Genomic DNA, 21,607 nt, shown 5'->3' on the forward strand with positions numbered 1-21,607 from the left:
GAGGGAGACCATCAACACCCTCTGAAGACCAGGGCATGACATTATTGTGATTTACACAGAGCATTTGCAATGAACTACCTCTAGTTTCCAATTTGCTGCACTTGTGATGAGAAGGAATGTGCTATTTTCATCTCTGTATTTTTGTCTACCTGTGCTAGCTTTCTGTGTGTGTGTGTATTTGTTGCAACTACTACCAAACTCTTACCATGGTGGGAAGAAAAGAAAAAAGAGCAGAATTATTAGAGAATTAATGGCAAATATGAGAGGAAATTAGCTCATTCAAATGATGACAATTTCTGGAAGACTTTCCTTTTTCACCAGTGTGACCAGGAAGTATGGCATATATATAATTAGATGACTTGCCCCATTGCATTTCTCAAGGAACTGCAACGGAAAGGAAAAAAGAATGTAACTCACTTGTTCCTCCCTTAATCTAGACATAGTCATAATTTTTTTTTATGACATCTTTTGATAACCTTTATCTTTTTATATTCTGAGAGTTCAGCAAAGCCCCCTGGCTATGGTTGCTGTAATACTGAAGTATTTCATTTGTAGTGAGCAAATAGTCAGGTTCCTTTTAATGAGTGCTATATTCAAATGCCAGGCATCCTTCTAAAACCTGTGGTTCAGATAGACCTCATACATTTATCCTTTTTTGTCTCAATTTGGGCTTATCTAACAAGGAGATGGGATAGTAAGTTCTGTATAGAACGCAGCAGCAAAAACCAGAATTTCTCAAAAAGACATTTATTGTAAACTCATTGCACTTTGACCCTGTGTTTTTTAGAAAACTTACACAAATCCTCTGCCATGTGTTACCCATGCACAAGGCCTCATTATCGTTGTTTTGGTGTAACAGAGTTGAATCGGGCACATGAGGAGCTTTCGAAGAGTTACATTTGCACCAAAGCAAATAATAAAGCAAAATAAATAAATCTAGGTCTAGAACTGAATAAAGGTGGTTAAAATAAGACTACTTTCTTCCTCTTTAATTGATCCTCTATATAGCAAATTTCAGTATTATTCTCTTCAGCACAATTTTGTCAAGATACATCAGACTTTGAGGAAATTGTGGAACTGAAAATATTGTTTTACCTGTATTCCTAATTGAACCTTACATTTTCAACTTGAACCAAAAGGTCTGCTTTCAAAAGCTGAGTAGGAAAAAGCATTCCTAAATAGGAGAAAGCGGGTCAAGTTTTATTAAGAAGTAGAACATTTCAATTAATAGAATTCTAATGAACTATGTATTTTTCTGCTACTTATTGTTGGACTCTAATGAATTTATAGGTAATTACCAATTTTTTTTAAGAGAAATTTAATTCTTAATAAATGTAAAGTCAGGAAAAATTCCACATATACAGACTTCAAAAAATTTAACAAATTTCATCATCATGCTTGCTGTAATTTGAAAGCAAGCAAATAAACTAAGTACAATAGAGATAGTTAAGTGAAAGTGTTTTAAAATAAATTAGTACTTTGCTTAATAGAGCCAAAGAGTGAACCAACAAACCTATAAAAAAAGCTGAAAAACTGTAGCTGGAGGAAGCTGGAAGGAATTTAGCTGATGAAATTTGTGAAGCTTTGAAGGACCAGTCCTGTCATCCTAAATCATGCTGGGTAAAATCCCCTCCTGGAATAGGACCATCAGAAGATGTATGAATAATTTTTTTTTAATCTTTGGCACAAAGATTATGCCCCTGTCTTGAAGACATAATGCAGCACCTAACTGATGCATAGGCTTTGCAATGGACAGTGCCTGAGGGACGAGTCCACCACCCTGGGCACTCAATGCCCCTATCAATTGGTACGGGTTGACTGGGTGGCAGTGGCTGAACTCTCAATAGGATACGTTTAGATAAAGTGTTTCTGTTTGTAAAGAATAATTTACCTGTAACTGCTATCAGATTTTGCCACAGTATACTCCAATGAGCTAGACCAGCGCTTAGCAAATGCATAGGCAAGTTTATAAAAGGTATAAGAATATCTAAAAAGGTTTAATAACAGAAAGGCCAAATTCAGCTGTAAAATAATACTAGGAGCACCCTGCTCCCACATCTTTGGTTATTATCTTCCACAGTGTCGGAGTCACACTCAACACTGTGTTGAGAGACAGCTCTCTCTTGTTGAAATCCCCATATTCTGATTGTTTAAGGAGGGAAAAACCAACCTGGGGAATGAACTTATCTCAGTCCTTCAAACTCTCCATGTATTTAAGTCAACTAAAGGAGCATCTCTCATCCTGTCCCCTTCCCATCCAGACACACCCAACATATACACTCACCCTCAATTACACCATTGACGTTGTTTGTTTACTTGTTTTTTAGTAATCTCCCTTTCCTATGGATATCACATTAGGACATCTGCTGTGGGGAGAATTCAGATCTCTTTTCCTTTTCCCCATCTCTTTGAACTATATTTGCATTAGAGCAATCCTGCTTCTAATGTGAGCAGAAGAAAAGTGAGATGAGAGAACAAATGGAGTGAAGTGTTAAAGCCAATCAAGTATAAACAAACTTTGGCTTAATAGCTTCCTGTGAGCTCATCCAAAAGCAGGAAAGTCAGCTTCAGGAGAGGTGGAGGCTGAGGAAAGTAAAATAAGCCTGGAGAACACTTATTACACATTTCACGGTAATAATAATAAAGCTAATGAAGTAAACCAGGCAAAAGAAGGCTGATGCTTCCTGTTAATTTGGTAATAAACTACTTTTGATCTTCAAACCCAGTATTTAGGCAGCTAGGGCATACCTGTCAGCCACCTATAAGCACAGAACAACCTTAAGATTTCCTGCCTGGAAAATGTGAGGAAAATGAAGCATGTTTTTTGGGGATAGGCATTTTTCTTGACTTCAGCAGGTTTTTTGGATAAATTCTGTGTCTATTCCAAATTATTTATTACAACTTACAGTTTAGTTGTCAACATTTAGCTCAATGAGTATCACAGCATGATATAGAAAAAGTAGCTAAGCAGAATGTTGCTAGACACTAAAAAACACAAATACCCAAATAAGTGTTATAGCTGCTAGATACACCCTGCAGTTTGAATTTGGATGTGTTTCCTGTTATGTCATAGTCCCAATATCTATCTGATGTCTGCAGTGCTACGCATTTTCCTCCATCCTTGTCATTTGTCTTTGCTGCTGCAGTTTATTATTTACTAATAGGCAGAGAACAGGTTTGTTTCTTTTCCTTGTATTGCCTTTATTTCCAGACCTCAAGGCCTGCTGTTTCTCATTTAGAATTCCAATCCAATGGCACGTGCCAAGATTCAAATTTATATTATCTGTGGGCAGGAGGATCAGCCCGTTTGTGTGGCTTCAGTTGAACTGAACCACTCCCTGCACTGGCTGCATTTTAATATTTTTAATCTTGCTTTGGAAGGCATGCTATTTTAGTGAGCAACCAAATGCAGTCAAAGCTGCACACAAGAGGAGATCTACAAATGGGTTTCTAAATCAAGGCTTCTGTAAAATTAAAAAGCCAAACCAAAACAAAAAAAAACCCTTAAAAACTTGTAACTGGAGAATCTATTAGGTCCAATCCACCCACAACCATCTGGAGCACTAAGTTATCTATTGAATTTATCCAAACAAAACTTTGGACATAACATGAGCAGAAATGAGGTGAATAATTTGAGCTGAAATAATTTGTACATTAATCTTTAAAAATGTCTAAGGCCAAGAAGGCCAATTTTAAGAACTGCTGAATGACATTACCATAATAATGTGAAATAGACCATGTTAAAGGCAAAAAGCTGTTCCCACTGAAGTCAATAGCAAAATCCCACTGACTACAATAGTAGTGGGATTGGTCTGCTAAGTAGCAAACCATGCTTTAAAAAAATCAATACTTCAATTTTACAAGGTAATATGGATAGCAGTATAGTTGCCTATTATCAGACCTCATAGTCTGTGGATTTTATCTCTCTAATAATGGTGAGGTTCAGCACCTATCTTATGAATCATTGAGAGGAAAGCCATAAGCCATTTCAGAGCATTTCCCCTGCCCCAGCCGAGAAAGCTCTCCAGAGGCAGGATGCGCTGCACGGAGCATGCCTCCATCAGCGTTGTGCAGCAAGGATTACTCTGAAATGAATGACTGCCTCGCTCGGAAAAAAATAGCCTTAATCGCTGTGGATCTCGGTGTAGCGTTTGATGCCTAGGACTTCGATTCTAGTCCTTCATACGTGTCAACCATATACAGAAATGCCCCCAAATGGGTCAGGTTTTCGTGTCAAACCACATCGATAAAAAAATGCAGGCAACCTTTTTATTTTGTATTTTCCTTTTTTCGTTTCAAGCATCGCCCCGTCGTGATCCAAAATAGAGCTCTATCCCATACGTTCCTCTTTACGCCAAGGATATACATAGATTTTAACAGAAATAGAGATAGACTTTGGGGAAGGGGCTGAATTTTCCCTCCCCGACTGCACCAGGGCAGTGTGTTTATTCCCTGGAGTGCCCATCGCAGGGCTGTCGGTGTCCCTCCGCCCCGGGGCTCGCCGTGCCCCACCACCCGTGTGTGCCGGGAGCGGGGTGTCCCCCCGAGCCCCGGGAGCGGGCGGAGGCGCGGTGACCGTGACTCCATCGGACATAATGAGCGCGGCGGCTCGGCAGACATGTCCCTCACCCCTCCCCCTGCAGCCATATGGTGCCGTAAACAGCCGTGCGGGGACGGGGTTTTGTTGTTGTTGTCTGTGTGTCCCCCGCCCCTTCTCCCCGCGGGTGTCCCGGGGTGCGGCCGGTGCTCCCCAGCGCCTGTCCCCGGACTCACCGTGCCGGGCACAGAACGGGAATGGGGGGCGGCTGCGGAGGGACCATCTGCCGGGGCCACCCCACGTCCTGGGGTCCCCCCGCGGGAGGCAGCGCAGCCGCCACGCCAGCTGGGTGCCGGGGCTGCCCCCAGGGGGACACAGCCCTTTCCCCGCTCCCAGCCCAGTGCCGGCTCCACTAATCGATTCAGGGCTCGGGCTGGCATTGAGGGCACAGGGGAGGGGGAGCGGGGAGAGGGTGCGGCCGTGCCGCCATCGCCTCCCCCCGCCTGTTCCTATGGAAACAGTGCAATACCTCCGGGACACACACACACGCACACACCCGCTCCTCGCTCCCACTCGCGGGCGGGGGGGCCCGGCCGGGCTCGGCCACCGCGCCCTCGGCAGCGCCGTTCCCATGGCGACGGGCTGCGGCAGCACCTGTGCGGCCATCGCCGCCCCCTCGCCCCCCGCTCCCCCCGCTCCCTCCCGCATCCCGGGCGGCGAGGCTGTGCCAGCACTCCAGGGAAAGGGCTGCGGGTGGTAGGGGCGGCGGGGGGGATCCTCTGCCCCCGCCGTGGGCACGGAGCCGTCAGCCAGCCAGCACGGAGCCGTCAGCCAGCACCCACGGCGGGCAGGGAATACCGTAAAACATCAGCGCCGGTGTATTTTCAGTGCAACAAATACCCTGTGCCTGCCCGGCCTGGTCGTTACTGCTGGCACTGGTAGCACCCTGAGTAATGCTAGCGGTGGAGATGGGTGGGTGATGGAATCATTGAATCATAGAATGTTAAGGGGTTGGAGTGGACCTTAAAAATCAGCTAGGCCCAAACCCCCCACTATGGGCAGGGATACCTTTCACTAGACCAGGTTGCTCAAGGCCTTATCCAACCTGGTCTTGAACAATGCTGGGGTTGTGACATCCACAACCTCCCCAGGCAACCTGTTCCAGTTGTCTCACCACCCTCACAGTAAAGAATTTCTTCCTAATATCTGACTTAAATTTCCCCATTACTCCTTATCCTATCACTACGGTTCCCGATGAAGAGTCCCTCTCTGGCTTCCTGTTCAGACACCAGAAGGTTGCTATGATATCTCCACACAACCTTCTCTTCCCCAGGCTGAACAGCTCCAACTTTCTCAGCCTGTCTTCACAGGGGAGGTGCTCCAGTCCTCTGATCAACTTTGTGGCCCTCCTCTGGACTTGCTTGTGATGCCCTCCTCTATCCAAGCAGCTGTGTGGGTAGCCATGGATATGTTTCAGCACCAGCCAGCCCTGTTCCCAGCAAAGGATGGGTGCTGGTGTGCCTATATGGGGATACAGCTGGTACCTATTTCATCAGGGCTGTCCTGGACTCCTAGAGTGCACTTGCAACATGGCTGTCTAGCACAGGCCTCTGGGAACTATCAGTTTGACTTAAGGAAGCCCTTGACTTTGGGAGCAAGCCCCAAGTCTCCTAAGTAAATTCACCATGATGACACACAAGACCCTTCTAGCAGATGTATGACACACTACACTACACATGTAGGGCTGCCCAGTATTATGGCAGCTACAAATACTTGCTGTGATGAAAATGTCGTGGCTGGCATGATTTGAGATGCAGGGAATGGAAATAAAACCTTGCACCACTGTCACTGCTGGTGTTCACCTCGCTTTCTGCTTTTGCCAGAACCCAACACTTGAGATATCTCCTGCTTACCAGCCCTGGTGGTCTTTTACTATGTGTGGGTGGCTATATGGTATGTAGTGCAGTATATAGTTATAGCTCTTGCTGAAAAGTAGTGTTGCTCCATTTTGGCCCTCAAGGTACTAAATTGGCTATTACAGGCAATAAAAATGTTTGCATATTGTTATGATAGGAAAATGTCCCCTTGGATCCCTGACATGCAAGTAGTAACCTGATATATTTTGAAGCCAGGTCTGTCCCCTGAACAAGGCTTGTGAATCCCTTCTTTGTAGCTGAGAGGGCAGCCCAGGAACTGGGAAAAGGGGGTGGATAGGAGTAATGTCCTTAGTCCCAGGTAGTAGATGAGGTTTCTCTTTTAGCTGTAATATGAGAAAACTATATTTTATCGGCTTCACTAAATGCTGGATTGCGTGTCATCGAATACAGCTGCAGGACTGTCATTGTCTTTAATAGAACACAGCTGGGATCTAAAAAGATAGTAAAATATCTGACCAATAATAATTTCACACATGAATATAAAAATTGAACTCCTTTATGAAAAACTAACTACAAAACCGTATCTGTGTCCTAAAGAAGTTAATGTCAAAAAAGAACAGGACACTTTCTCCTTCTTTATAGGTGTTAAATAGCTCCAAAGTGGAGTGTTATCAACTGTTACAATTTCATTGTGAGTCCCATGGTGTTTGTAATTTTTTCTTTAAAAATCCCATCTCTAGTCAAATGCTTGTGAAAATTCTACTTTTGTGTTAAAAAAACTCAGACAAAAATCCTTTAGTAATCCCCACAGCTGTGCAGAAGAGATTGTCAGTCTAGCAACAACTCTCTGTCAGTTCTCAAAATCTCTCAAGGACCGTGGATATTTCATTATCAGCCTTTTGACTGCTGAGTGTATAACGTGCAGGTGATTAGTGTGGTTCTAGAAGCTGATACTGTTGATTTATAAACCACAAATGGTCTTGCAGGCTGCTGTTTGAGACCTTTCACTTTAAACTCCGCAAATATCCCAAGTGGACCCTGTAGACTTGGAAACAAGGAAATAATATGAGTGTATTTTTTTCCTAACTCATAAGATTTTTCAGGCCAATTTAATGATTTTCCATACCTTGTTTCATTAATTCAAACATCAGTTGCATAATTATCCTTAAAACAAAGGCCATAAATAATGAAAGATGAGAAAACAAAGGATATAATTTCAGCAGAATTCTTTCAACGTAACGCCTAGTAAGCTCTTTGAAAAAAATTCAGAAGGTGCTCAAAAATAAGATGAGACAAATTAAATTATAGAGATAGGAACACTGAATACATCTTAAATTATATAAAGCTCAGCCTCATAATAGGGGTGTCTAGAAGCTTCAGTTTCTGAAGTTGACAAATCAGATTGTAAAAGCTTAATATGAAAAAAATTCCCAGAGTATGCTGCACCATAAAGCAAGACCCAGAGAAGGAGAGCATTGTAGTAAACAGCTCGCTGAAGACTCTATTTCCCAAGTCCTGTCTCACCACAAGCAGAAGACATTCCTGCTGCTGCAACACAGGAGCACAGGAGGATCAAGCGTGAAAGCAACATCAAAGCCTTTATTTATTGGCCTCATCATAGTAATAGGTTGACTTCTGGGGGACCAAAAATGCAAAATAAATTACTACAATAGGTACAGCATCAATAACTCACAAGAATTAATTTGGAGACTTTATGTAGCTCGAGTTATACATAGCATCAGCTTAGTTGATTGTGATGGTTCCTTCTAGTTGTCACCACCGCGTGAACAGCAGGTTGAGGGACGTGAGTCTTCTGCTCTACTCTTATGAGATCTCACCTGGAGCACTGTGTCCTCAGCACAGAAAAGACATGAACCTGTTGGAGCAGGTCCACAGGAGGGCCATGAAGAAGATCAGAGGGCAGGAGCCCCTCTCCTGTGAAGACAGGCAGAGAGAGCTGGGGTTGTTCAGCCTGGAGAAGAGAAGGCTCCGGGGAGAGCTTATTGTAGCCTTTCAGTACTTGAAGGGCACTTGCAGGAAAGACAGAGAGAGACTTTTCACCAAGGCATGTAGTGACAGAACAAGGGGCAGTCCTTTTAAACTGAAAGAGGTAGATTTAGACTGGACATAAGAGATTTTTTACAATGAGGTTGGTGAGGCACTGGAACAGGTTGCCCAGGGAGGTGTGAATGCTCCATCCCTGGAAGTTGGTTTGGGTTTTAGCCAGGTTGGATTGGGCTTTGAGCAATATGATATAGTTGAAGGTGACCCTGTCCATAGCAGGGGGGTTGGAACTAGGTGATCTTTAAGGTTCCTTCCAACCCAATTCATTCTGTGGTTCTATGATTCTGTCTCTGTAACTCATGATACTCGGTTTAACTGAGGTCTGGGAAGGATGAAAGCAAACAATGGGATGCTAGACTGGATACTGTTGTTGTAATAGGGTTTTTTTAATTTCAGTGAATACAAAGGCTGAAACATACACTGAATGGAGAAGGAATGTCTATACGGTATAAGCAGAAGCAAGGAAACAAAAAAAATGGGGGAGAAAAAAAAAGGAGCATCTGAGCACAAAACCTACTAGGAAAAATGAAATAGAGCAAAGCCTTTTGCCTCAACATTCAATATCTGTGGGAGAAACAAAAGGATTTTTTTGGGGGTATCATCAGAAATCATAAAATGTATTTGTCAAAAAAACCTGAAGAAAAAACTATTTCTGACCCCTGGAGGAGAGTGTAATGATGGCATTGTGTTGTGAAGTGCTCTCAGATGGCAGGTTACTATTAAAAATGACTGAACAAGATGGGAAATGGGCTGTAGTGGGGAATAGATAGATGGGCTAAAACCCCAGATACAGAATGAAACCCCATCTGAAATGCATTGTATCAGCTGGTGACAGCTACCTTAAGGGTCTGTTCATTTTTCTTAGGCTACATTTAGCCAGCTTGCCATGCCAGTAAAATACTGTTGAATCAAATTGAATTTAATTTCACACACACCCCTCCTACATGAAAAACAAGCCCACATATTTATCAGACATGCAGCTGTGCCTGATGTCTCCTCAGAAAGCGAATTCCAGGATGCATGCAGAATACCCCCACTGAAAAGTTATGCTAGAAATGATTTGATTTGATGGGAAATGACTGTGTCATTTCCCTTTAAAGATTGTAGCACACACAAAATACAGTACTGTAGTAGGCTATTTGGACAGAACAGGGCTTGCCTGCGTGGTCTTTTTAAATCCTCTTGGTGGTCCGTGCGAGTTTGGCAGTTGTAGACACAGATTTTGAATTTAGAGTTGTCCTAGTGAGGGAGAACTGGCCTTGTATGTGGTTTGGGTAGCAGGTGTGATTCATCAATAAAGTAATAACATATTTCTCTTAGAGCAGATAAGGCTTAAATCATGTAGATAAAGTACATAGTCAGTCCCCATAGCTGATTCTCTCTGTTGGTGCAAGTGCAGCAAAGCCTTCTCAGTTTTTTTGGGGAGAGTGGTTGCTACAAAGTGCAAGCAAATGAGTGAGTGCAATGCATTTACAAAGAGAGAGATGTGACACAAGAATTTCTACTACACTGGCATCCTTGATTTTACTAAATGTGTCATGAAACACATGATCTCCTTCTGCAGTGTGTCTTGGGAAATGTAGTCCAGGAAGAATCAAGCCTGATGTAAAGAAAAGGGGAAAGTTTGAGAAAAGCAAACTGCAGCTTCTTGTAAGCACAGCACTGAATCAGAAGATGCAGTTTAATATTAAATTGATGGAGAAAGGAAAAAAATATTGTGTTTGAAAATTCAGTCCTTGTTAATGTTTTGTTCAGCAGAATAAAAATATTCATGTTGTCAGCAGCAGCAAGATGAAAACAAATGTTGCCTTTCCTTGTAAGTTAAACTTGAAGTTTTATACCCTTAGCCATCTCTAATGTGAAACTATGATTTCTGTGTTTGCTGAGGAACTAAAACTATTGATGGTGTGTCCCTAGCCCTTTGCAGGCAGAGCATCATTTTGGACAAAATAGGACAATTTGTGAGATTGAGCCATGGTTTATTAAAATCAATGTGAGTCTTCAATGGGATTTTAAATTATGCTATTATTTGTGAAGAAAGAATGTACTGGACTCTGTGCAAGGGAAGCTGTTTTTGGCAGGAGCAGAGCAGGAATTGGGAGATACACTGGAAATAAACAAGGCAGTGACATGGCAAAGCCTTAGGGAGGTGATCACCTATTTCTCACTGCCACCAAGAGGCCCTTGCTAACTCCTTCTCAGCAGATATGATCTAGTATGAGAGAAACTTTATTCCCCAAATGAGTACTAGAGAGGGTTAGTGTTGTGTCTGTCTTCCAAGTGAACATCACTAAGAAACAGCAACACAACAGTCTACAAACCTTTTGTAGCAGACTCTTGGCATGGGCTCAGCCAAAGTTTCTGTATTTACCTCTACTAGTCTGTCAAATAGTCTCTCAGAGGCAATGAGGAAACCTACCTCAGATGAGTCATTTAAGACAAGAAAATACATCATGAGCAACAGATGGCAATCCCTTTTCTGTCAGGGGATGGACTAAGTCACCGTTTGATTTTTTTTCATCTGTCCCTGGTTTTGTGTAGTTCTATCCCTCTCAAGAGATCCCATATCACATTGCAAGCTAAACCATCAACTGCAGTGGGCTCTGGGTTGGATGGCCATATCCATCGTCCAGGCTGTACACATCATGTGTATGTCATGAGAGGAAGAGAAACATTACTGTCATTACTGAAGACATCCGAGCGCTGTGTCCCGTTAACTTGATGCAGCCAGAAAACACAGAGGAGTGAGAAAATGGGCAGGTCACTTAATACTGGTGAATTATGGTTTTGCTACAGTTTGAATGTAGTGGTTTAAACTAAGATATTGGGTGACAGAGCACCAAATTCTTATGAACTTGATGAATAGTATAGTCATTATACTGCATTTAATACATAATTGAATTCTAATCCTATGTTTCAGCTTTTCTTCCTGTTCTTGCAAACAGCTGAGAAATTTAAAACTTTATCGTTTTTATATAAAGAGAGAAAGTCTAAGTAAGGATGCATATTGTTAATATGTAAGGATACATATGTTAATATATTGTTTGGCTCTTGTTTTGAGCACAGAATTGTAGTAATAATTACAAAACTTCATATAGTTTGCGTATTAATCATTGTAGGTATGAGAAAATAAGCATGAACTTTAGACAGAGCAGCCTTATTTCAACTGCATCTTTCCTTTTCTTTCATCATCTGCAGTATATATACTAATATTAGCGTGCAAAGCAATAGTGTATGTTAGTAAATTTGTGGGCATGTCTAGATTAAGGCAGAGACTCTCAAACATCTGATTAACGGGGAGTCTTCAACTTGCAAATACTCTGATTTCCTGTCTTTTATCATGCATCAATTATTGAGTAAATCTGGTTACCTGCTTATTCAAAACACCTGTTTTTGCAGTAGTGTTGAGAAAATAATGGTTTGACTGTTTCTTTAATTCTGTTAAAAAAGAAAAGGGATGGTGGGCAGCATAATTAGTGATCAGAACTGGAGTGTACCTCTTATCTGCATTAAAAAAACCCAGGAAGCTGTTACTTACAAAAACTAAAAAGCTGAATTTACCTGATAAAACAGCATTTGCAAGGTCATTGTTGTAATGATCACTGTTTTGAACTGTTAGCTGCTCAGGGCATGCTCCAGATTTGATGCAGGAAAAGTTCTGAGTCAGATTTGTGTAACTGAAGATCGAACTCCTTTCTACTGGGAATTTACAGTTCAGACATTGTCCTGTTCAGTTTCAGAGCAATATAATAAAGGAAAGTAGTTCCATTCACTCTCCCATTTAATAATCATATTAGATAAGACTGCAAAACATTTTAAAGAAAATTCACCCAGAGGCATATCTTTTAGGTATAGCCTTTTGAAGAAGGGGACTGCTATGCAGCAAAGGTCTGAATGAGGCACACAATAAACATGAACCCACTGAATTTCATTGCCAGTGGCGTAACACAGACAGATTTTGATTTCCAGCCCTCTGATGAGTGTTGGTGCCTGAGCATGCCTGTGAGAACATGCACACAACCCCTGTGGAAATTGCTAACCATAAATCTGTTTAAGCCCTGGAAAAAGTCATGTTTGGATGTTTGGACTGCATGAGGAGCTGCAGATGGACTGAGAGAGGAGCAGGGGGGAGAAAAATTAAAAAGTAGCAGGGAAAATGCATTTTATCTTACTCCTTCTCTAAGAAGAATCATTCTCACTCCTACAAATGTTTAAGTAGACTATTCTCATTGCTTTCAGAAGGGCATTAAGGAAGACAAGAATAACTTATATTCTTAAGTGCTTACTGCAAGGTCGATACATCTTAGTTAGAGAAAAACTGAGTTTACTGGGTCTGCAAAGAAGTCCAGCAGACTGGGATGGTTGTATTCTCTAAGTGTGTAAGCCTAAGACCAAATAGAGTTTGGTGGACTTTCACAAAGGTTCGTCATGTGTAACATTAACAATGTTTCCTATTACACAAACGGCTTCAATGTAATATCTGATACCGAAGAATTTTCGTTCTAAAGGAGATTACCAAAAGGATTCATAAAGGCTCCCTTTTTCAATCACTGCCACCATTTTTCTCTGAGATTCTTTTTATATCTATTTCATTTACAACACTGTGACAAAAATTAGTTGGCAAGGTGAAATTGTAGATCAGTGCTGAAAATTTCTCCTAAGCAAAGACTGGCTAATACCGACTTCAGTGTACAGTAGCAGCATGTTTGTGCTGAATGGTGGTATGAACTCCCCATCTGCAGATGTCAGCCTCCTAACTATCACGCTGGTCGGGACTGAACATATGGTGGAGCAGTGTTTTTCAAAACTTGGTTCTGCTGGCAAGGATTTGCCTCTTCATGCTGTGGACTTTATTTCTGATTGAGGAAGGGAGGAAGAAGAGATGGAGAAAAAAGTGGTGTAAATGATCCGACTATCTGCAACAACGCTTCCTCACAGGAGCACAGGATTTTTGCCTGGGGCACTTGTTCTTCCCTAGGTTACCCAGGACAGAAGAGTGTTGCAGGAGTGAGAAATACCACAGAATTAGGGAAATGTAATTTAATTAAAGAAAACTTCAACAAATAAGTTATTAAAAAGCCCCACATAAGTCTGTGAGATAATTTCATTTTGTAAAATTGGGTCTGTGCACGCACACAAAAATATTAGCAAAACTAATTTAAGAAAGGAATATTCTTTATTAACCAATTAATTTAGTTTGATGATGCCCTCCCTCAGGTCAGAGGGAGGATGAAATAACTTATGGGTTTTTTCTGTATTTTTGGAAGGATAACTTTTGCACCCCTCTGTGATGAATTTTCCTGAAGACCATGGTTATATATTTGGTCCATGGCATTGTTGGCTACACCAAAAACCTTATTGCCAATATATGACGTAATATTTGCTGCTTCTATTTCAGACCTGGTGGAGAGATTGAGTATCCAGTGTTTTGCCTGATCTTTTTGTGTACTGTGTTGCTTCATTTGAGAACAGACCCTAATCCCTACAGTTCCTACTTTGCTTATGTTTGTAGGTCATCAGGGCTGTCACACCACTGCTGCTAAAACCACATACAGGCAGAAGTCAGTGACCCATGCAGACTGCTGAGTCCCCAGTGGCCTCTATCCCATGTCAGGTAACATTACCTGTGCAATTACAGTGAGCCCCTTCATAATCCCTACTCATTTGTCCTTGCAGAAATCTAGAGGGATCTCCACTGGAAGCTGTTAGTTTAGGAATATTTAGTCTGGGAAGTACCTCTTTGCTCCCTGAAACAAGCAGCTCTTTTCCAGTGTGGGAAGTATATTGGTAATGTGGTCAGAGAACCAGGACACGCATGGAACATGGGTGCCCTGGAGACTCCTGTCCCCTTTGGCATTGGAACTGGGGCCAGTTGTCCTTATTCTGTGCTTGGCCTTGCAAGTGAGGTTGCTGAACCAGTGCCTGGGTTGTATCAGCGCCAAGGCTTCGTACAGGTCACACAAAGTCACTGATGTTTTCTCATCTGTCCCTACCATAAGCTGCCTGTACAGCACCAGTGCAGCTTAAAATTTGATCCTCAGTGTCTTACTGATGATGCTAACGAGGTTACCAATTAATGGCACCTTTGTAGCAGTGGTTTTGGTGATGAAGACAGCTGTCCTCTGGGAGCTGGGCTGAGACCCTGAACTCATTTTGTATAAGCAAGTGAACAGCTGTTGTAGAAACATCGATGGGAGAGATTAGGTCACACACTTCATCTCCCTGCCACCCCAGGGCTGTTCCTTGCAGTAGGCAGCAGGTGAAAGGAAGAAGCAACTTTAAGGGACAAAAGCCCTTGCTGGAATTGCACCCAGAGATCTAGATACAAAACCACTACATCCCATTAGCAGTCTTCTGATTCATCCCCTTCCCCTGACTTTTTGAAGTATTTTATCAATTGGCTAGGATTTTGAAGCAATTTTTTTTTTTTAGAAGTTTTGTCACTGAGCAGTGTTGATCTGCAGTGTGGTATCCTCTTAGCACCTGATTGCTGCATGTAACACTTGGTACTTGCATATCACATTATTTATTAAAAAAGTGCCCTCTGCAAACACCCCCGCATGAGTATTTTGAATATAACTTTAGAATATACATTTAATTTTGCAGGCAGCGCTTTGGGGTAATGATTTCTCATTATTTAAGCTTCATTTCTGAATTAGGTTACTTTTGGTATGGAGTAGTTGCATTTCATCGGTCTGAAAAAAGGTGGCATTATAGATCTACATTGCATTCCCCTAGTGCTTGAATACCTGTAAACTATAGCACACTTTAAAATACAATTATGGAATTGTTCATTTTTTGAGCATGATGGGAATGTTAAGAGTTAACTTTTAATTAGTAGCTTGTCCATTTCTTTTATGCTGAGCTGGTGACAATACCAGATGTTATAATTTAGGAAAAATACCCAAAACATACTAAACAGACCCACTCAGGGTTCACACCTATTCATTTTGAAATCTCCTTCAGTCAAAAATATTTGAAGAGAATTAGTTGTTTTATCCTTGTACCCTTATTCAGGAAAATCAAATCTTTTCATGCTAATCAAAGATACAAAGAACTGTCTATTTTGAACTAAAGTAAAATTAAGTTTTTTATGCATTGTAATTGCTAGAAACTTTTAGAAACAAGTTTCATGGGAATTAATGTACAGTTTGCTGAGCTGTCGGAGTGGGGAGCTGAAGTCCCTTCCCTTTAGAATACTCACCAAGAGTAGTTGACCTTTGCAGATTAGCTGAGGGATTGAAAAGGCAGTTCCCCTGCCAAGCATTTAGCTTGGCATTGCAGTCTTCTCTGGAAAAGTCTTGGAGTAACTGTTTACAGCTTGGCATATGTAGTTAAAATGTATGAAGAGTAGGAAGACATGAAAAAGAGAATGTCATTTCAGTACTCATACACTGAGTGGACGCTTGTGCTTCAGTGAGTTGTTATCTTTCTATTGTTTGACTAAGCCTGATGGTATGTTTACAGTTTTTTGAACAGCTGAAGAAATCTGTACACAGAAAGATTACCTCCAGCCTCAGAATCTTTTCTTTGAACCTTTTATGGTGTCTTAGTTAGGAGATACATTATTTTATAACTATCTTAATACTTACCTTTATGTTAAAATTCACTTTCAGTAAAAGAATAACATTAATGAGATGAATTTTCACACCTTTTCAACCCCTTTCATGGTAGAACTGAAATCTTGACAGTTTTTTAAGCTTAAAAACTGCAATTTCTTAGAATTCACACAATTACAGAACATTCTGGTAGAAGGTCCTCATACCTAGATGACTCCTTTAATGAGTCATCAAGAAGGAATACATGCATTAAAACTTTGGTCGTGAATGTAAAATTAAACAAAATGCTTCAGTTAAATTTGGCTGTGTTACACTCAGTTCAGTTATCCTTAATGTCCAAGCTAGGTTTATTAACTCTCAGCTGCTTACCAAATAGTGAGTTTGAAGTGGGCAAGTGAAGTGTGCTGGATGTTTCCAGAACTGTATTGAGTATTTTAAAAAAAACCCCAAACCAACAACTTCAAAGTCAAAATTTAATTCTTTCTAATAGAAAACTAACCCACTAGAAAAGATACGGCACCCTTCAGGGAACAGGAAATAATACAGTCTGGTTATCAAAAAAAAGTAGTTATTGCTTTTCTTTTAAAATACATAAACTTCAGAACAAACTCTTGAATTTTCTTAGATCAGAAATTATTTTCAAGTTGATTTTTTAAAATGAAGAATTAATTGGTAAATTATATTTAAGTTCAAGTGAAAAAAAAGGTAATGCAATAAATTGCATTTTTTTTTCAATTATTCACCTTTGAAGTGAAAACTGCCATTTCCCCATGGGTGCTATATGTGCACTTCCTCTCTCTCTCTGTCCAATTCTAGCTTTGGTTTGAATGGAATTGTCACATACATTTCACTGAATATGATGCATGTAGTGCCTGGGTTAATTTGTCCTGTACTAAATACACTGACTCAACAAACTTTTGTAGACAGAATAGAGCATTAATTTACTTTCTCTTTGAAAAAATAAAGAAAAGGAACAAAGGCCAGCTCAAATTAGACTTCATCTAATGATGGCAGTATCATCTGTTGTTTTAACAGGCTAGGGAGGCGGGAATTATCTGGAGAGGGAGGCATGTAGAGGGAGTAATGTGGCAAATATGGTCTCTACTTCAGAACAGGTGTTTGTTCATTATCCTTCTGCTCTCCCTAGTCACACCAGGGCCATGTGTGTTCCTGAGCTAGATCCTTAAGTATTTTCCTCATCATTTTGGGTAGTGTTCACCACAATGTGTGTGTGTATGTGTGTGTGTGTGTGTTTGTGTGAAAAATCTTATCTTGTTGTCTTGCTAAGTAAAATACGACTACATCTGGACTGACATTTTAGTCTGGGAAATGAATAGGTCTGTGGAACAGACCACCTTGCTGGGCTTTGTTTCACACCGCAGTGGTTTTTCAGTGCATAAATGGATTCCTTTTAGTAAAAGAAAACTGCTCTTTGTTCCAGGTGTTCTGGGTTGTGACCCAGAATGTGTGTGTCCATTGCAGGGGACCAGGTTAGAGACAGCCTGAAATACTTACGGTGTCCCATCAACTCCTTGGTATCAACTGCTTTGTGCTACAGATGTGCTGCTCCTGTGGTGCCCCACTTGTTCACGGAGATACAGCTCATGGTGTTTGGTTCACCTGCAGCAACAGACTTCACAAATAGTGAAGTGTGACTTGTCTTGTGACCTGATTTTGTTCAGAATGGTTGTGTAAGTATTTAAACACCTAAGGAAAAAAATAATCAAGTGTTAGTGTGCCGAGAGAAAAGAGTATTCAGACCTCAGTTGAGAAGTAATTCTTAACTATGAAAAGTGTAACCAGGGCTCTACCTGTCCCTGTATTTCTCACCGGGGTCTTCTTACCATTCCTTCAGTGCTCTGCGTCCCCTTCATCTTGAGGCATCTTTTTAAAATTGCCTCTTGCTTCCCATGTCCTTGCTTGTTTTCAGTAGGAGACACAAGAGTCAGCAGCCACTTTCCATGTTTCATTTCAGATCTCTCCTCCTGCACTAACACGGATGATGATAGATCTGCCTATTGCAGAATCACAGAATGGGTAAGGCTGGGAGAGACCACAGTGGGTCATCTGGTCCAACCTCCCTGCTCAAGCAGGGTCATCCTAGACAACATTGCACAGGATTGTGTCCAGACAGTTCTTGAATATCTCTGGTGATGGAGACTCCACAACCTCTCTGGGCAGTCTGTTACAGTGTGTGGTCACTTGCACAGTAAAGAAGTTCTTCCTCAGGTTCAGGTTGAACTTCCTTTGCATCAGGTTGCCCCTTCTGAAGAAAGATGAAAAAGAGAAGTTTCTATCCTTTTTCAGTGTGGAAAGAGCTTTAAGTATTTATCTCAGAGACAACTGGTCAGGTTATTATCCTGTTTGTGCCAAAGGGGCCTCTGAAGATACCTTTGAAAGTACCTTGTATACCATGAAATGATCTCCAGGCCCATTTTACTACACTTCAAGGAAGGAAAAATGACAGACCTTCCCTTTGCAGTTGGGCAAGCTGGATTTCACAACCCATTTTCTTTATTTGCAAGTGTTTAATTTAATAAAGCTAGTGATTGACACCAGATGATGACCTCACCTGAAAGGACACAATAGAATAGCCCTTTTGGGCAGGATATTTTAGACTTATATGGCACGCAGCATACACCCCTTACTGTTTATGGACAGAGATTTGGCCTTGGTGCTTTACCATCATCTGGACTGGTACAAGAGATAAAAGGAGAAAAGGATTTCTGCTCAATATTGATTTGGTTTCTCATGCTCTTTATTGGGTGTCTTGTACTCACCTATAAAGACAGTCAGAGGACTTTTTCTTACCTACAGCTTTCATAGTATCCCCAAACTTTGTGTCTGTTGTTAGTTTTAGTCTCTCATCTCAAATGGCAAATCTACTTGCCATTTTACTTCTCTTTATTTTCATAATCTATTTTTACAATTAGTTTGACTCATTGCTGCTATATCCTAGGTTATTTGTTTAGTCCTTGTAGGATTTCTTGCTCTAAAGGTTCCAGAGGGAGAACTTGTTAGCTGGAAATGGTTCTGCTTTAATATAACTCTGATTTTTCCTGTCTCCATCTGCTGGTAAAATATGAGATTTGCTGCTCAAAGATCATATAATGAGAAACAGAAACTATAAATTTCAAATAATAAATACCCCCTTAGCTGCTATAGACACTTTCCATTTGGAACTGAATAGAAATGATCAATTTATTTATTTTAGGCTGCTTAATAAAAGCTATCAAATACTAATAACTTTTGATGTTTTGTCTGTTTACACTGCACTGACAGGAATGAGTTAGATATTCAAATGGATGTACTAATAACCTGGGAATTCAAATATATGGGCTGATGTAACTAGATTTATTCATTACTATGGGAATAAGAGACATTCTTAAATAGTCATCCCTTTTTTTAAATATTAGTATTTTTTACAGTTACTGAGCAAGCAGATAAAGGAAATAATGTGTAACGGGATTTTCAATCTGAAATTATTTTTACTTGTTTCTGCAGACAGATACATAGGGTTCATTTATATATCAGCTACCATTGGTTCCCCCGAACACTTACAATACAAAATTTTCCTGTGTTGAATCCAGAGGGAGTAAAACATCTGCATACAATCATGTCAGGACCTCATTATGTATAAACTAACAAAGTGAAGGGTTATGTGCAAAACTTTTTGTTCATTCAGAGTATGGAGCTTCAGTCAGCAAAAGACTTTGTTTCCCATCCAGGGGACATTCAAGATATGATACTAGCCAGGAGATGTGTGGGAACATAAATATGCTTTAACTCTGCTGTTGTCTGAACTGGTTATATGAGAAAAATGATATTTCTGCATTCAAAGCAGTCTTAGATTTATATATGATTTATATTATGTAAAGAAATGTTTAGGTTGATTGTTATTTACATCTACTCCTAATGTTTTGTGGGTGCTTCTGGCTTTGATGCTTTTACAACAGGGTTTTTTATAGACCTGAACATTTTGTGTAAAACCATGAACAAAGTCTTTCCTTTTATTTTCTATTTCCGTCTATCATGTCTTTATAGGAATATTTTTTGAACACTGTCAAGATGCTGATAGTTATATTCATTCACAAAGCAAGAGGATGTTTTATGAGACCTATTTCCTCCAAGAAATTTTAACATGAGATCGGGCAGGTATTCTCAAGCAAGGAATTACAAGCACTTTTGTTTCAGTGGCATTAATTTTAAAGGCTTGTATTAAATTTTTTTCTCCTCTGCAAAGTAACTATAAAAATGACAACCTTTCATTTAATAGATCTTTTTGCTGTCTTAAGAGTTTTATCTATCTGCTTTACTGGCAAACTTTCTTCCCTTCTCTACTCCCACAAGCCCCATATATTCCACCTCAATAAAAGAGACTGCCTATCTCCTCAAACATCATTGTTCAAAGGGATCCTTAGCACTTTCTGAAGGGTGCACAACTCTCTGTAAAATTCACTTCTGTTCAGAAAATTATTCTTTGTGTTCGTATCTAAAAGCAAACAAGCAAATCTCTCTTTAATCTCAGCGTGCAAATGGATTTTATAGGGCTGAAAATGAAAAGAAACATCTATTTATTTGTATTCTAAGAACATAGGAAGATTTCTGTTTGTAGATAAAAACAAGAGTAAACAGGAATACCTGTAACGCAAAGAGTAGAATTAAGTAGCATCTCACTGGCAGAGATTGAAACCATTCCAGCAGCTATAAGGATGAATTGTATTTTGTCAGTGTCTATCACACTGCTGGCAAGAGAGCATCTGAGACGACTGGTTTAGGAGAAGGGCATGGCAAACCTCAGTGATGGCTGAAACAAGTGGGATGAAACTCAGCCTAAAAGATTTAAGAGTCTAAGTCCAATGTTTGAAGTGAAACCTTCAGCGAGGCTTCCATTCCTAAGTCATTTTTGAAAGTGAGTCTTGGACTCTTGCCATGCTGAATAAAAGTCCTAAAAATACCTCAGTGATTTATAAATATCCTCCTTGCTATTCCAGAGTTGTTAGTGCCCAAGTCACTTTGAAAGTGTTATTTAAGCTTCTCAGTCCTAGAGTTATCAAGAAGGAACCTAATTAATATCTAGCATATCCAAGACAGGATTTACTCAGCTATCCCTTGACAGATATTTGCCTAACCTGGTCTCTAAATCCCCCTGTGACATACATCCCAAAGCCTCCCCAGGCTAACTATTACTGTACTTGACTATCCACATCAATAGTAAGTTTTTCCAAATGTCTAATGTAAATCTCCCATGCTGTGGTTTAAGCCTATTACTTGTCCTGTCCCTTGTGGACATTTCATTGCCTTTCGGTCATGGGAATTGCATTACCGTGTATTCTCTCATTCACTTTTTTTGGCCTTAGTTGAAGCGAAAAAAATGTCCCCTTAGGCACTGTGAAAATTTATACCCAAAGCTAGCTTATAAGGAAGAGCTTCTTTGTTAATGCCTTTATCAAATAGCAATTTCAGGATAAAAGTGTAGTGTAATGGCATATGGCAGGAAAGCCTGATACAACTGCGTCCACTTCAGAGACTTCATGGTTTAAATGGAGACTTGAGGTTGTATCATTTGC

At 40.5% G+C, this 21,607-nt stretch overlaps 1 protein-coding gene across 5 annotated transcripts in view; it reads left to right on the top strand.

Annotated features, from left to right (window-relative positions):
• NOL4 (nucleolar protein 4) overlaps positions 1-21,607 on the top strand; it is a 190,158-nt gene that overhangs the window by 10,042 nt on the left and 158,509 nt on the right. The window contains exon 1 of one of the 5 annotated variants that reach the window (XM_064654063.1): positions 14,072-14,092. The exons of the other annotated variants lie outside the window; for them this stretch is intronic. The gene's annotated coding sequence lies outside the window, so the exon portion shown is untranslated. Of the gene's footprint in view, positions 1-14,071; positions 14,093-21,607 lie in introns of those variants that run through there. 5 annotated transcript variants of the gene reach the window in all.

This window comes from Pseudopipra pipra, chromosome 1 (genome assembly GCF_036250125.1).
Source record: "Pseudopipra pipra isolate bDixPip1 chromosome 1, bDixPip1.hap1, whole genome shotgun sequence".
In the NCBI taxonomy this organism is placed as follows: Eukaryota; Metazoa; Chordata; class Aves; order Passeriformes; family Pipridae; genus Pseudopipra; species Pseudopipra pipra.